This window comes from Panthera leo, chromosome C1 (genome assembly GCF_018350215.1).
Source record: "Panthera leo isolate Ple1 chromosome C1, P.leo_Ple1_pat1.1, whole genome shotgun sequence".
Lineage (NCBI taxonomy): Eukaryota > Metazoa > Chordata > Mammalia > Carnivora > Felidae > Panthera > Panthera leo.
Window position 1 is genome coordinate 126760613 of NC_056686.1, and position 17869 is coordinate 126778481.

Consider the following 17869-nt stretch of genomic DNA (forward strand, 5'->3'; position numbering starts at 1 on the left):
TGGAACTGCTGTTATGGCTGAATTAGCCATTCCAATTAGAGAAAGTAGGGAGTTGCCTCCGTGTTTCGATTCCCCAATCATCTGTGATAACTGGATTTAAGGGGGGGTTTATGAAGCTGTTCTTAGAAGGAAGATGCATTAGCTATGACATGACCTATTAAGCATGTGCAGAAGTTATGAGCTGAGAAAGGGTAGGGACACACATAAGTATTTTGAATTGACACTTAATTTTTTTCCCCCCTCACTGTGCTGGCTCTGTGCTGAATTAATTCCATTTTTATCTTGCTTTTAAATAAAAATTTATGGATGGCAGCTGAGGTCCTTCTTAGGGTCTTTATGATTTGGGATTAAGATCCTTAAGTGTCTGGGCAACTCATTAGCATGTGCACTCTAGCCACTTGTATGGAGTCAGTGGAGGAAAGGAAATGAAGGAGAAGGATGGGGAAAGAACAAAGAAAAAGTAGGCAGCCATTTTTAGATAATAATAGTTTTAATCATAATAGCCATTATTATTAAAATTATTATTATTATTTCACTGGAGCAGTTAGAAGGCTTCCTTTAAGGGCTAAAGATCACATGCTACCCCCAACTATAGCAGAATAAGCATCTTGGCCAGAATTTACATTCATTTTGAAAGTAAGGGTTTAAATGCCTAATTTAAATTCTAAAACATGAATTTTTAAAAATGTTGGGAAAACAAACATGCAAACAACATTCTACCACACAAAAATCTGAAGGCAGTGTTGAGATGAGAGGCAGTGAGGTTGTATCCTTTCCAGGTACACACCATGGCTCTTTCAACATGTGCGTCTTTGGCCCATTGGGAGGCTTTTTTTGCCAGTGGATTTGTGTTTGTTGGGCAGGGCTGATGTGTAATACAAAGACTAATGTGTAACCTTGAGCCTGCAACCAAGACGCACATCCCAAATGCTTCCAAGCCGGATAGTCTCCTTTCTACTCCACTAATGATGAGGTAGTGAGGTGGTGAATCTCAGGATGCCCTTTCCTTGACAGACTCTCTGCTGTGGCTGTTACCTGCTGGAGCCACCCCATGGGGAGTTAGTCATGCAGAGTCCTACGTCACGGAACACGAGGAGTTTTTATAACTCAGTTCCTTTTACAGGGTTTGAGCTGGCCTACCCTTGGCCTTTGGGGTCTGGGTAAAAGTGCCTCCTGTCTACTTTCTGTGAACTGCACAGCCAGGTCAGCATAAACCAGCACTACCCAGGGTTCGAATAGCTTCATAAAGTGTTCATAAGGATCTCCCTGAAAGGAGATTCCTTGAACTTTTCTTGGCACCTTTTCAGTGTTCAATAAATTTTCTCTCATCCTACCCTTCAGTGGCCTTTCCACAGTGCTGAAAACAAATACTGAGAGGTTAAAAGCTGGTTAAGAACTTCTCTGGTTCACAACAAACATTTATTGTGTAAGTCATCATATGGATGATTGACATATCTCACTAAGATTCATGGAGGGCTTTTTGAATTAGAGAAGAGCTTGATACCTCCAAATATTAAATATATTTATTTACCCAATATAGTTTACACAACACAGTTTGTAGCATATGAGTGGAGGGATTGTAGTGAGGTAAGTAAAATTCAGCTCATGCAAGTGAACTTGTTTTTGTTAACTGAAACAGTCAAGATGGGGCTTTACTCTATGTCTATGCCTATGCTTCACTGTTCCTTGGAAAACTGGAGCATAGCTGAACATCAAGAAGAGAGAAATCAATGCAGACTCCAGCTTCTATATCTACAGAGTCCCCAAGGGCAAGACTTCATCTTGTTCATAATCACAGAGGCTGACACTTACCAGGTGCTTAATAGATGCTGGATAGGGAATTATAGAAGGAACTGAAGCAAAGGGATGTTAGTGAAAAGTGCAATTAGTGGGGCCTGGTGTTTCAGTGGTGCTCATCGATGAGGAAGGTGATTAAATATTAACTTGTATTCTGCTTTAAATACAGAGAAAACATTTTCATGTTTCTTTGACTTTAGATTTTTCATGTGTGAGTTGGAGAATTGGATCAGATAATACCAAAGGTCCTCCCACATCTAGCATGCCAAGAATCTATTCCCAATTACTGTACCCAGAGAGTACTATATTTGTACCTTAGTCAATAAATACTGAGTACCCATTAGCTTGGCTCACTCTATTAGCTTGTTGGGGATATGGAATAAATGTACTATGGTCTCTACCCTTAGGAGTTAGAAAGAAAAAAATATCACATGAAATGCAATGAGAAAACAGTTTATTGTTCAACTGTGGCCTCTAAAGATGGCTTCATGAGTGAGGAGTCTTGGAGAATGAGGCTAACTTGGGTAACTAGATAATGGGGAGAAATATCAATCCATGTTGAAGGAAGAGTATGATCAAATGTGAGAAACAATGGACATGTTTGGAGACTCTGAGAATATGGACATAATTTTAGAATGGGAAGTAGAGAGAAATACATTTGGATAGATAGACTAAAAGCATATTCTAAAGACTGAAGGAAAGTAGGAGGTAGGAAAGGTATTAGAGATACATTATCATTGTCCTCATCTTACCAGGCTTCTGATTAAGTTATATAATGGGTCATCCTTCTGGAAATGCTCTCTATTCTTAGCTTCCATAGACCACACATTTTTTTACTTTCCTTCGATCTCACTGGTCTCCTCAGTCTCCTTTGCAAGCTCATCTTCCTCTATCCAACCTCTAAGTATTGGAGGCCCTCGGGGTCCAGTCCTTGGCTCTCTTCTCTATCTACTGTACTTGAGTTAATCTAGCTTCATAACTTTAAATGCCATCTGCATGGAGGTAACTAACTCCCCAATACATATCTCTGATCTCATCTTACCCCTTGGGTTCCTCAGACTCATATTTCCAGCTGCATACTTGACATCTCCACTTAGATACCCCACAGGACCCCCCCCCCCCCTTACATATTCATCACTCCTGCTTCCATATTGATCACTCCCCATTGTGGCTGAGGCTGCTGGTGTCTACCACCATCCTTTTGACTCTTTTTCCTTTAGTAAAATAACTTCCCAATTTTAGCTTAACATACAGCTGTCCAGCCAAAGGCTCTATTTTATGTTCTCCATTTCAGTTAGGTGTGGTTATGTCGCTGGCTCTCACCAATGAGATGTCAACAGAAGTGGGGTGTGCCACTTCCAGTTGGTGGCTCCAAAACTGTGCTTTCCTGGTGGGCTGGCAGGCTGTTGGGAAAGCTGAAGGCAGAACAGCTAACTTAGATTCAGAAACAGAAACATTGCATTTAGGATAGCTAAGCTATGCTACCAACCATGGACTCTCTACCTATGGCTTATTATGTGAGAGAGAAATTATTCCATATTCTTTCAGCCACTATGCTCAGGAACCATTTTGTATAGCAACTTACATTGTACCCCTAACCAATCTACCCAATCTTCCCCATCTCAACAAGTGCTATCTTCATGTACCTAATTTCCTGAGCCAGAAACCTATTGATGCCTCATTTTTCTTCAAATCCAATTTATCAGTAAATCCTATTGATTTTACCTAAAAAATTATATCTCAGATCCATCCACAACCCAAATTCATTCATAGCTACTACCTTACCTCCAAACTGATCACCTTGTTTTGGGTTTGGCCCCATATAGCCTGAAGCCAAGGTGTCAGCAGAACCAAGTCTCTAGGGGTGGATCCTTCCTTGCCTCTTCCAGCTTCTAGTAGTTGCCAGAAATCCTTGGCGTTCTGTGGTTTGTGGCAGCATCACTTGAATCCTGCCTCTGTTGCCCCCTGGCACCCTCCCTGCATGTCTTCTCTGTGTCTCTTTCTTCCTCCTCCTCCTCCTCCTTCTTCTTTTTCTGCTGCTGCTGCTTCTGCTTCTTCTCTTCCTCCTCTTCCTCCTCCTTTTAATATTTATTTACTTATTTTGTGATAAAGCAAGAGAGAGAGAGAGAGAGAGAGAGAACTCCAAGCAGACTCCACACTGTCAGCGCAGAGCCCAACGTGGAACTCAGACTCACAAGCCGTGATATCATGACTTGAGCGGAAATCAAGAGTCAGACACTTAACCAACTGAGCCACCCAAGCGCCCCTCTGTGTTTCTCTTCTTATAAGGACAGCAGTCATATTAGATTTATGGCTTACCTAATTCCAATATGGCTTCACCTTAACTAATTATGTCCACAAAGACCCTGTTTTCAAATAAGATCACACTCTGAGGATCCAGTTAGACATGAGGTTTTTTTTTGAGGGGGGCAGGGCACTATTCAACCTAGTGTTCTGGAGGTTTAAGGAAACCAGTTTGCAATATTCCAGGTAGGAGGTAAAAAAAAAGGCCTGACCTATGTTGCATTGAGAATCAAGTGGAAAGTATAAGACCTAATGACAATTGGTCATGATTAAGAAATGATAGACCATAGAATTTTAGGCATGGAAGAGACCTTAGAGGCCTCAAATCTAGTGATTTTCAAGTTAAGCTTCTTATATCCTTCAAATAAGGTACCTCAAGGGTAGCTAGAAAGTCGGGCAGAGGGGCATAAGTAAGGTTTTCCAGGCCAACCACCCCTTGTATAATCAGAACAATTACAGCTTTATGTTTTAGATGTTTCTCCACAGAAGATTTTGTTTGAAGATTGATTTTGTTATAAATCTCTTCTAAATCTCTCATTTCACTGATCGGGAAATTGCAGCCAATTAAAGAACAAGACAGTGATTCAGAAGTAAATTGCATAGTGTGGACTGTTGGATTTAAGAATGTGGGGAGAAGCCAACCAGAGCAGTACAGGAAATTTACATGAAAGAGAAGAGGTTTAAACCTATTCACCACATTTGTGAAATGCAATGAGAAAACAAAGTTCAATTGTCTTTGTTCCTATAAACTATAGTTCTTTTGGACAGAGATGTGGAATTGGCCCTGTTCCTGGAGCAGGGACACAGGACATAGTAGAAGGAGCCAGGAGATCTGAGTATAATTCTGTCCTGACCACATCAGTGAGCAACAGACTGGACACAGGGACAAAAGGGAGGGAAGTGACATCCAGATTTCACAAGTAAATAATAAGGAGATAAGATGGTATGCAAATGGGGAAAGGTGGTTTGGACAGAGATCTAGTTTATAGAGGACCTTTTTTTTTTTTTTTTTAAATTTTTTGGACATATTAGGTTTGAAGTGACACCGGAAAACTAAAATTTTGGCAAGTAAACCTGTGTCTATTTGTAGTGCCCATGACTTTCATTTCGATGATGGACAAGGTAGTGTCTCCTATTCCATGCTGTGGAATAGTGCCTTCCCAAGGGGCCTGTTTTGGGATGCACATTGTAGAGGTTAAAGAAATGGTAACCTGTGACTAGGACCATCATCTCTCACCTGGACCGTGTATATACTCTCTGGCTAAGTGGTCTTCCCAAATCAATTCAGTCTTATTTTAATTTTTTTCCCACATTGCTGTCAGTTATTTCAAAACACAAAGCTGAATGTGTTATCTATTCCTGCTTTAAAACACTTTTCATTGCTCTTAGAGCAAAGATCAAAGTCCTTGATGTGCCTTATGACATGTGCTTATTCAGGTGGGTCTGACCTCTGCCTTGACTTCCTAGCCTCATGTGGCACCACCTCTCCCCCTGGCCTTGGAAATCTAGCCACACTTAGTTTTGCTGACTTCTTCCTGCCCCGGGGCCCTTGTATTTGTCCTTCATGCTGTCCTTTCCTGTACCTTAAACTCTCTCCAAACACACATTCATCGTTAAGATGCCAGCAAAGTCAACATGTCTTAGGGATTTTTTCCCTGACCTAAGTCTAAGTCAGTTTAGATCAGATTCCTTTGTTTCTTTCAGAGCACTAAGCTCAGTTCATAAATATGCACTTTTTGCCTTTGGATATTTGTTTACTTCTCCTACTCTAGGTCCATAGAGCAGGGGCTATGTATGCCTTGTTATGCTTAGCACCTAGCATAGCACCTGGCATGTAATAATGGAATGAATGAATGAATGAATGAATGAATAAAAGCCATAATTCAAATATTTGACTTTTTTAGATTCCAGACTCTAATGTTGAATTCTAAAGCACAACTTTTTGGGGGAGGGGGGTGGCAAATATTGCTTTTGGCTATAGGATTATATCACACTTTAACAAAAATTTAAAATTTAGGTCTTCCCACTATATAAGTATTTGGCAAGTTATATTGAGTATTAAAAATACATTTCCTTAAAGACCTTGATTTGGGTTATTAAAGCACTTGCTGAGAGATATTCTTATGTTTTAAGAGTAAAGAAATTGCTTGACTTCAAAAAAAAAAAAACCTCCCTAGAAAACCAGGTTACTGCTTTGCCTTTTGAGAGCTGCAGTAGCCATGGAGGTGCTGCTCAGAACTCCCTTGAAGAAAGAACTTGCCTGGAGCCTGATGAGTTGACAGTCTCTAGCTGTGAGTGCCTTCAGGCCACAACCAAGCTTCCTAGCAGAGGCCACTATGCTGGCTCTTCCCAGGCAGCCCCCAGGAAATGATTGAGCTTGTTTGGAATGCCAGGACCTGGCCATTTCTGCCCTTTTTTGCTTCTCTACTGGTGCCCTTTCCCCTGGAACTCCCAGTTGGGTTGGCCAAATGGGTTGGCAAACTGGTTTGCTGAGTCTGCATTGTGGTTGGAGGCTCTCTCTTCCCAATACTGCTTCCTCTCTAAGATCACAGTCTGAAGGCTTTCTCTCCCCCATCTCCTTCCTTTCCCTTTGATGTTTCCTGAGCTATCCCCTCCAATAGACCTGTTGCGTTCCTAACACTCTCAGCATCTGCTTCCCAAAACATCCATCCAACATAGGGGGCTTCTAGTAATTTAATGATATACGATGGAAATGTTAGGATTTCATTTATCTTCATTTTAAAAATTTCTTTTCCTAGCCATTCTCTCTGAAGATTTTTAGTAGCTCAATGTATAAGGCCTACTTCTGAAATGAAGAGTAATTCCAGAAGAAAGATAATTCTTGTTTCTAGTCTGTAAACTCCACGAGACCTGAGATTTGTTTGTTTCTGTCATATCCCAACACTTGACATGTAGCAAATGCTCTATGAATATTTGTTGAATGATTGAATGTATATCTTAAGAACCACTTTTTGTTTATATTAAATGGAAGAGACAAGAATAAGACATACTGTAATAGCATTTTAGATACAGGTTGTATTAGTTGGGTAGAGCTGCCCTAACAAAGAGCCACAGACTGGGTGGCTAAAGCAACAGATTAATTTTCTTACAGTTCTGGAGGCTAGAAGTCTGAAATCAAGGTGTCAGCAGGATTAGTTTCTTCTGAGGTTTCTCTTGTTAGCTGTAAATGGCCATCTTCTTTCTGTGTTTTTACATGGCCTTCCCTCTGTGAGGATCTGTGTCTTAATTTCTTCATAAAGACGCCAGTCATGGATTAGGGCCCACAAAGACCTGATTTTAACTCAGTTACCTCTTTTTTTCTTTAATGTTTATTTATTTTTGAGAGAGAGAGAGAAAGTGCCAGTGGGGGGGTGGGGGGGCAGAGAGAGGGAGACAGAGAATCCCAAGCAGGCTCTGTGCTGACTGCAGACAGCCCAATGTGGGCCTCGAACTCATGAATTGTGAGATTCATGAGCCGAAGTCAGATGCTCTGCTGACTGAGCCACCCAGCCGCCCCTAACTCAGTTACCTCTGTAAAGACCCCATTTCCAAATACAGCCACATTCTGAGGTTAGCTAACTGAGAGTTAGCACTTCAACATATGAATTTTGAGGGATACAATTTAGCCCATAACAGAGGTCCATAAGAACATGCCAATAAGGAACTCTGGTTTAAGATGTTTTACTTTGTGGGCCACCTGGGAAGCTCAGTCAGTTAAGCGTCCGACTTCGGCTCAGGTCATGATCTCACGGTTGGTGAGTTCGAGCCCCGAATCGGGCTCTGTGCTGACAGCTCAGAGCTTGGAGCCTGCTTCGGATTCTGTGTCTCCTTCTATCTCTGCCCCTCCCCAACTTGTGCTCTGTCTCTCTCTGTCTCTCAAAAATAAATGTCAAAAAATTTTTTTAAGATGTTTTACTTTGTGGGGCTCCTGGGTGGCTCAGTCAGTTAAGCGTCCGACTTCAGCTCAGGTCATGATCTTGCGGTGCGTGAGTTCGAGCCCCATGTCGGGCTCTGTGCTGGCAGCTCAGAGCCTGGAGCCTGTTTTGGATTCTGTGTCTCCCTCTCTCTCTCTGATCCTCCCCCGTTCATCCTCTGTCTCTCTCTGTCTCAAAAGTAAATAAACATTAAAAAAAAAAGTAAAAAAAAAAAAAAAAAGATGTTTTACTTTGTGTTGGGTGCAGATAGAAATAGAAATAAAATACAATAAAATAATACGAAAAATAAAAATTATATGAAACAAGGCAAATGTCTGATTTACAGCCAAAGAGTTATATAGGTATATCTAAAAATCAGACAATAAAGTATGAGGCTAACCTTCTTGAGTAATTCCTGGGTGGACTTGTATGCTTGACTAAGTAAATCACACATCATAAAAAAGAAACAAATTACAATTCATAAATGACCATATAATTGAAACTACCAATGGAAATTTCTTTACTGTGTGGACTTAAAATCTAAATCTAATCAGATAGTATTTTTCTCACTAAAACACATATTTTTTGAAGAGAGTTTATATTCATGGTAGGACAGTTTGTTTCCCAGAATAATACAAATTATGAGATTATTACTTATTAAAACATTGATTTTAACCACAGGAAAAATGTTAATTTTTCCTTTCCAGTCCCTGTTATCCACCTGATTCCTGAGCCTATCAAAGTAATAAAATAACGGACCTGGGGTATGCCCTCCGCAAAAGTGAACATTGGTCTTTTTCTGCTGGCATTTCTTACCTCTGAAACTTGCATTATGTTACATGCTGTAAACCACCATTGTTGTGTGCTGCTATATTTTGGGGACTTATTAGAATGAAGGAAGTTCTTCCCTAACATGACATTTCCTTTCTAATACAATACAAAAATGGAGTATTTAGGGTTGACCACTTATACATTGTTCCCATTTCAGGCCCCACGGTACTGCCGTCATGTATGAATGCCTAACCCTTTTAGAGATTTCCTTTAAGGTTTTCTGGTATGTTTACTTTCCTGTGGGTTATGAAAGACCTGACCTCTCTGGGAGAAGTCTTTTGAGAAACCCCAGATGCATATCACCTCTATGAGGTCCTTAACTGGCCAGCCTTGTAAAGATGGTGCCATGACTGTGTATTGATTTGAGACTGCTTCACTCATAAACCCAGTCTGGCCTGTGACTACCATTCTCCTCTACTTGTGGAATTCTCTAGAACCCTTCCATGAGATCATGACTGTCAGTTCAGGAACACTGGATTATATCCAAGTCTCTATCAGGAATATAATATTAAGATTTCTACTACTAGTGAATTCTACTACTAGAATCTAAATACCTTGAGGGTAGGGGCGCCTGGGTGGCTCAGTCGGTTAAGTGTCCGACTTCAGCTCAGGTCACCATCTCGCGGTCCGTGAGTTCGAGCCCCGCGTCGGGCTCTGGGCTGATGTCTCAGAGCCTGGAGCCTGCTTCCGATTCTGTGTCTCCCTCTCTCTCTGTCCCTCCCCCATTCATGCTCTGTCTCTCTCTATCTCAAAAATAAATAAACGTTAAAAAAAATTAAAAAAAATACCTGAGGGTAATGTACATGTCTGATTTGTTAAAAAATGTAAAACTGTTAAAAGATAAACTGAGGCATAGTAAAAAGTTTTAAGAGTTTCTTTGAGCAAAAATTGATCAGAATACGGTAGCATCAAACCAGAAGTGGTTAGGGGCTCCTCCTTGATAGGAGCTGGGAGAAAGACTTACATAGAAAAGATGCAGAAGTAAAGAAAGGAAGTTATTTGATTGACTATACCTTAAAGCCTGTTGGCTATTTGTGATTGCTTGTCCTTAGCATTTTGATTTTGTAACCTTGAGCATTTACTCAGGCTTAGATTTTGATTTGCTTAAGTAGGCTAGCTACCCTGGTGGCTTAGAGCCACCTCAGTATACCGGCCTTCTCCTTTAATTAGCTTGACACTACAAATGCCAAGTTCACTTCAGGTCAACAATCATTTATGTAGCACCTACTTGGGCCCTGAGCTGATTGAAAAAAAAAAAAGGAACAGACTGGGTTCCTATCTTGGAGTGTTTATAGCCTAGGAAGGAGCTTGTACACTTCCTTCTTCCCTGCCCTATACCTTTTAAAACAAACTGATTGTCTTTTCATTATTCATTACAGTAAGTTTGGAAAATACAGAGAAACCAAGATTTAAAAATCAACCAAAAAGACTATGACTTAACTACTGCTAATGACATTTTATCTTTTTTTAATGTGCATAGACTTTTCAAAATATTTATAATCAGACATCATGCACAATTTTACTTCTTTCATTTCACTCATCATAAACATTTTCCAGTGGCCTGTGTAAACGTGATTTAAGAAGTTACATTATATTCCAGTGAGTGGATTCACCATAGCTTCCTTAATCCTCATTTTGCTGCCAGATATTTATTTAATCTCTTGCCTTTTTTAAAATTCTAAGTGCAAAACTCAACTTTGTGCACAAAATATTTTTAACATTTAGGATTGTTTCCTAAAATTAAGTGTCCAGAAATGGCCTCTCTGTGTCAGAGGGAATGAGCAGCACAGCTTCTGGAGCATGTGGCAGTGACTTTGGGAGGGTCTGGTCCATTTGCACCTGACCAGTAGCACTTTATGATGCCTGACTCACAGCATCCTTACACTTGAGACACTGTTACTCTGAAAATGTTTGCTAGTGTGATAAGTGAAAAGTATTGTGTTGTTCTGATTTTTATTTATTTGGTTGCCAGTGAGGTTGAACATTTCCTCATATTTTTGTTTATCTGTTTTATTTCCTCTTTCATAAATTGGCACTTTGTGTCCTTTCTCATTTTATTTATTATTTCTCACACATCTCTCTCTCTCTCTCTCTCTCTCTCTCTCTCTCTCTCTCTCTCACTTTTCAGTCCATACTGATAGAATTTTGGCTCAGCAGGGATTCCCCCCCCCCCCCCCCCCCGCCAGGCCACTTTAGCTAGTTTAGCTTGTCTTCTTTCACTCTGGACCATGGTGACTGACCAGTCATTTTTGTATTGTCATGCACATAGAACAGATAACCCACTTTAAAACAGAAAGTACTTTAAAGTTGCTTCAGCTTCTTGGAGTCTTCTGAGGCAGAAGTTGGGCTTCTCATCTTGGAAAGAATGTTCTATAAAGTAAGGAAGTTCAATTGGGGACATGTCTAGTAAGTGACATAATAGTGGCAGCCACTTGGAGATTCGTTCTGACATTCCCACAAGGCACCTGAAGGCTAAAGGGGAATAACAGAATTATCCTCACTTCCCCAAAAGCTGGGGTGAGGTCCAAAAATGCTTTCTGCACCATTGATTTTTCTTGGGCTTTTGTGGCTCAGCTTGTGGCTATGAAACACTATTCGTTGCTGTGGATTATGGCTTTTTCTTTTGTTCTATTTACTAACTGGCAAGCTGCTGCCAAAAGTTGTGACTGGTAATTATCGTTTTTGGAGGAGCACAGCCTGTGCTCACGAGAAAGGTTAGTCAGCACCCCACTAGGTTTTATTGGTGGGATGTCGTCGTTCTAACTATAGGGAGTTCTAAAAGGAGATGCCACCTTCACCTGCACTCTGGGAGATGAGAGTGGTAGAGGACAAAAGTGGATACAAAGGCAATTCTGCTATCACAGACCTTTCTTTCCTAAATAATAGACCTAGTAAGATAGCAGAATCTTGCCAACCAATATGGCACAAAGCAGCACACAGACCCATGTTGAGGTCCCACCTATGAAAGCATTTTGTGAATGGTAAAGAGCTTTACAAGTGGTAGGTGTCTTATTTTTGCAAATAGTTGAACCTCACTGGTTCATTGGGTTTCTTCTTCGTTCCTTAAACTTAAAAAGTAAACTTTCCTATATTCAGAGTTTCACTTATTCATTCATGTTCATTGAATTTCTACTATATTTTAAGCGTTGTTTAGACCAGGGGTCAGCAAACTGTAACCCTCAGGTCAAATTTGACCTGCCACCTGTTTTTCATAGCCTGAGAACAAAGAATGGTTTTTACATTTTTATAAAATTATAAAGGAAGAATAATATTTTATGATACTTAAAAAGCATATGAAATTCAAATTTCAGTGTCCACAAGTAAAGTTTTATTGGAACACAGCTACGCCCATTCATTTATGTATTGTTTCTGGATGCTTTCCTGCTACAATGGCAGAGTTGGGTAATTATGACAGAAACTGTATGGCCTGCTGAGGCTAATATATTTACTACCTGGCCCTTTACGGAAAAAGCTTTCCACTTCTGCTCTAGACACTGGAGTTACAGCTATAAACAAGATAGACATTATTCTTGCATCTATGTATATATCATTACCTTAAAGATGGCCCCAGTGGGACTCACCCTTGATCCTGGCTTTAGAAACATCAGTTCTTTTTTTTTTTTTTAATTCATTTTTTAATTTATTTTGAGAAAGATAGAGAGCAAGTGGGGGAGGGGCAGAGAGAGAAGGAGACAAAATCTCAAGCAGGCTCCACACTGCCAGTGCAGAGCCCGATGCAAGGCTTGAACTCATGAACTGTGAGATCATGACCTGAGGCAAAACCAAGGGTTGGATGCCCAACCAACTGAGCCACCCAGGCACCCCTAGAAATATTGGTTCTCACCAACTGAGCTAACCTTATATAATTTTAGCCAACATTGACACAACCTTATGGAATCTGATTTTTTCATCAAATCAAATGAAATCTATGAATTAACTGTGTTAGACTGCAAAGGTCTCTGCACTTAAGACATTAAAGTAGTTAAGAAGCAAAATGTATTTTAAAAATGAAACAAGAATAATGGCAATGACACACAATAGCTGCTTTTAACTTTTCAAAAGCCTTTTATTTGTGCTAGCTTATATGCGACAGACTTCATGTGCTAAGAATTTGGGATGGAAAAGCTCACTTTGGACTGATAGAGACTGAGTAGGCTTGCCAGAGGAAGTAGGATGTGGCCCAGAATGATGGTCTTGATTTCCTTCTTCAATTCCAGCGCCTAACAAGTTGTCTCCTGTGGACAGATGGCCAAGAAACTGCCTTTAGGGCTCTTTCCCATATCCAATGGTTTGGCAGAATTTCTGCTCTTATCTTCATGACGTGAACAGACAGCCACCATTGAGCTGGTGAAACAGGAACACCAGGATTGGAAGCTTCTCAACCAGCTTTCGAGGTGGGCAGGGGTCTGCTTTTCCCTAAATGGGGAATCAGTGGAAGCAAGACTGGGAGTGAGAGGGTATTAAGTAATAGAAAAATTGGGTGGGTGGGTGGAAACTTTGAGATCTTAAAATGTAAGGCAGTTTGGAAAGTCTGAAAGTCCTTTAGCTAATTTAGAAGTGTATCTAGAACACGAAAGGATTACATTGTCTACTATACTGTGAGCAGCTTTCATACCTGCCTGGCCCAGGGTGTTGTTCAATAAATTATTCAATTAAAGAATGTCTGGGGTGCCTGGGTGGCTCAGTCAGTTAAGCATCCTACTTTGGGTCAGGTCATGATCTCACGGTTCGTGGGTTTGAGCCCCACATCAGCCTCTGTGCTGACAGCTCAGAGCCTGGAGCCTGCTTCACATTCTGTGTCTCCCTCTCTTTCTGCCCCTCCCCTGCTCATGCTCTCTGTCTCTTAAAAATAAACATTAAAAAAAATTTTTTTTTAAAAAAAGGAGAAGAATGCCTGAAAGGGGCTCCTGGGTAGCTCAGCCCCCTAAGTGTCCAAGTCTTGATTTTGGCTTAGGTCATGATTTCATGGTTTGTGAGATTGAGCCCTGTATTAGGCTGTTCTTTGACAGCATGGAGCCTGCTTGGGATTCTCTCTCTCCCTCTCTCTCTGCCCCTCCTCTGCTTGCGCATGCACATGCGTTTTCTCTCTCTTTTTTTAAAAAAAATTTTTTTAACATTTATTCATTTTTGAGAGACAGAGAGAGACAGAGTGCAAGCAGGGGAGGGGCAGAGAGAGAGGGAGACACAGAATCAGAAGCAGGGTCCAGGCTCTGAGCTGTCAGCACAGAGCCTGACAGGGGGCTCGAACTCACGAACCGCGAGATCATGACCTGAGCTGAAGTCAGATGCCCAACCAACTGAGCCACCCAGGCACCCCTCTCTCTCTTAAAATAAGTGCATAAACTTTAAAAAAATGCTTAATTTGTAAAAAAAAAAAAAACCCTGAAAAAATGAGCGAAGGAGGTCAAGTCATATGCAAGCATTAATCAGAATGCTTACAGTGTGGTGTGCTCTTAGGAATAGAAATTCATGGCTGTTCATTCATTTGTTCATTCAATAAATATTTATTGAGCTCCTATTTATTGCCAGGTACTTAACCCCATTTTACTTCAGTGTCTAATAGTGAAAATCTTTGTAAAATATCAGTGTCTGCTTTGTTGCTTTACAAAGTACAATCACGCAAGTGTCTGTGATTGAACCCTGAAGAGGATTGAAGAGCATAGAATATATTTTTGACCTCATGGTTATTCTCCTGGCTGACATGATAGAAAATGATAAAGTTACTGTAGTGCTTAAGAAGGTACACTGTGGTGTCAGACTGCCTGTGTTCAAATTTAGGCTTTCCCACTCATACATTTGTGATGTTGGATAAATTTTGCCTTGGTTTCTCCATCTGTAAATAGTCAAATAATAATACCTACTGCATAGGACGGTTGTGAAGATCAAATAATCAAAGTACCTTGGCGTATAGGAAGCCCTCAAGATGTATGGTGACTGTTTTTGTTGTTACACAGAAGTCAACCTAGAAAAGATAGCAGCATTTGGATTGAATATGTTGAGTACTTGAGGATGTGCCCCAGAACGTGGTGGTTCTGCTTCAGTGACATTGATAGTATACATAGGAGAAAGGACATAACTCCTTTCTTGTAGCTTAACTTCTTTGAGGGTATTCTCGCCTGAAAATGGAGAGAGTAATATCTAACTGGTAGGGCTTTTCTGAGGAGCACATGGATGAGGGTGCCTGGAATTCAGTTAGCTCTCAATAAACATTACTTTCCTTCTGACAGAGTCAAATAGGAGGAAGTAATTCCCTTTAATTAAGAGTGTTGATGAGGTGGGTTCTAGTTAATTGAACTGTAATATGTAAATCAATTTAATCATGCACTGGCTCTACCAGATAAACATCCAGCACCTGGCTATGGTTTGGTTGAGCACCTCTATTTGTTTGATTTTGAAAAATTCTTCCCCCCTTCTGTGGCTTCTTAACACTGTGGAACCCTCCACTCAAGCTGCAAACAGTTTGCATTTTCAGTTGAAAGAAGGATTTTCGGAAGGTTTCAGATTTTAATTGTTGGACTTAATAGGATTGATTTAAATTAATCCAAGTCATTTGCAGACAATGAAACAATGGCCTGGTACCTCATCACTCCTTGTTTATTTTCTAAGTAAAAGGAGAAAAGTGGGAAGTGTTCCAAATGGAGTCACAGGCTGTGGTGAGGATTAAGTGAGTAAACACTGTGGTCTTTGGGGAGACAGATATTGGGTGCAAGCTGGAGAATCTGCAGCAGTCACCCTCTACCATTTATTGCCCTTTGTGGGATAACTTCCTAGCATAGCATGAGAGAAGAAGACCAACAGAAGTAAAGGTGGAAGAGAATGGTGTGTGTGGAGTAAGGGGGAATGAGAACGCACTGAAGTGAGACCCAGTAGAAGGGCTGAAGGGAGGCTCTGGAACTCTGCCCATTGATAATTTCATGGGATTGCAATGCTTGGATATATCCTTTTTTTCATAATTATTATCATCCCATGGCCCTCATCTTGAAAAAGCATTCTCAGTCTTGAGCACTATTGGACACTTTGGGCTGAAAAACTGTAGAATGTTTTGCAGCATCCCTGGCCCTTACCCACTAGATGCCAGTAGCAATTTACCTACCCACCTGCCCACCCATCCCAGTATAATAACTCAAAATGTTTCCAGAGTTTACCAAATATTTCCTGGGGGGGGGGGGGAATCCCCTCCCCCCCCCCCCCCAGGTGAGAGCTACTGCTTTGAAAGGATTCATTTCAACATTTCTCGTAGTCTGTGCTCATAGAAAGGTCATTTCTCTGGCTAACTTTTGGATCTCCAGCACTGACTGGCTAAGTTACATTGACAGCCAAGTAGAGACCTCCTCAAAGTGGGCTGGGTATAAGGCCCTACAATGCCAGGCTGCAATGACACGTTTTTAAGGGTTAGGGGATGCCTAGATTATTTTCTAAAGTAATGTGAATTTTTCCTTTCAGTGGTCCTCGCCCCTCCTAAGTAAGTATTACATGGAAATAATGACAACTCACTTCTCGTTGTGGAGCCTTTACTATCTGACAATAAGCTTGGAGAAAGTCAAGCTTGTTAAATTGTTAAAATAAAACCTGTAGGTTATCCTCCTAAAAGAGTACTCCAGAATTATTATTTTAACATAGGCATAACCACAAAAGGAGGCTGAGAAGCCCACAGTAGGGGGAGGTGAATTGCCGAGTGGCATTTTGGGAAAACAAAGGCTTTGCAAGATAAAAACATCTTCTTTCCTCCCCAGTTAAAGGCTTACTGTTATTAATAGCTCAGATGTCATATTTATGCCATTAGTGGCAGCATGCATACAATTTAAATATTTTAGCTTCCATTATACAACTGGATCTACATTACTGACCTTCAAGGGCCCCATTCATAAAGGATGAGGAGAGGGAACAATCAGCTACTTCATGTGAGGGCTGACTAGCAGACTGGGTTTCCCAGCATTGTCGAACAAACCACGACACAGGGAATGCTTTGGAGCAGCTCAGAACGTGGCAGGGTGGGGACAGAGAATGATGGGGAGGTGGGGCTTTCAGGGCTGGGTGAGAGCCAAAGCTTTTTTTTCTTTTTTAAAAAGAGTTATCCCACCTTTGTTCTAAGGGAGAATGAAATATCCATTTAAGACTGGTGACACTGGGAATTTTGTTTCAGCTCGGTTCCTTTTGTTGTGACTCCAGGGTAAAGGAGAGGAATCTGGGGTGACTAGGTTTCAAGCCAAGATGAGAAAGAAAACGAATTCCTTCCAAGGATTTCTTCTATTGTCTCAAGAATAAATATTTATAGAGAAAGTTCAAGTGAAGTCTTTTACAATGGTCATGGTTTTAAGAGTAAGCCTTTGAAAGAGTACATGTAAAACTATGCTTAAATGAAGGGTGATCCAATTAGGCTTCCAAGGGAAAACCAAGAAACCTCAAGATAATTTCCTATATAAAATCTAATTGTGTTCTCAAGTGGAATAAGAATACCACTCTGAATTATTCCAGATCCATATACTGCAGCAGAAATGTACAGCCAAATTGGATTCTATTTTAAGTAATTAAGTTATTTCCCTTCAAAGGATCTATAATTTGCCTTCAACAAATGTGATTTGCCTCAGAAAGATAATACATTGCAATTTTTCCTCCAAAATAGATTTTCTGTGCCAGAAACAATTACGAAAAGTAGACCAAATATTGCCTTAATTATATCCTGGATATTATCTTTGAGTGCATGCCTGGATTGCCCTGTTTGTGATCCAAAATGAGATAGGTATGGCTGCTATATAGTTTAGAAATTATCTTTAAGCAGAGACTGGAGCTGAAATTTACTCAAGAGCCTGGGGCTTGCACAATGGTATTGTCAATAGCTATGGGTGTTGTTACATAAGACTCCAAACTCTTGTGCAAAATGTGGGCAATCAGGAGCTTGCTTCAGTGTACCTTTTTTTCTGAGCTCTGAAAGCACGAATTTAACTTTTATCTGCTTGGCTAATCCCTTCAGGTGCTAGGTGTTACAATAGATTAAGTGTGGAGATTTGCATAGAAGATATTGC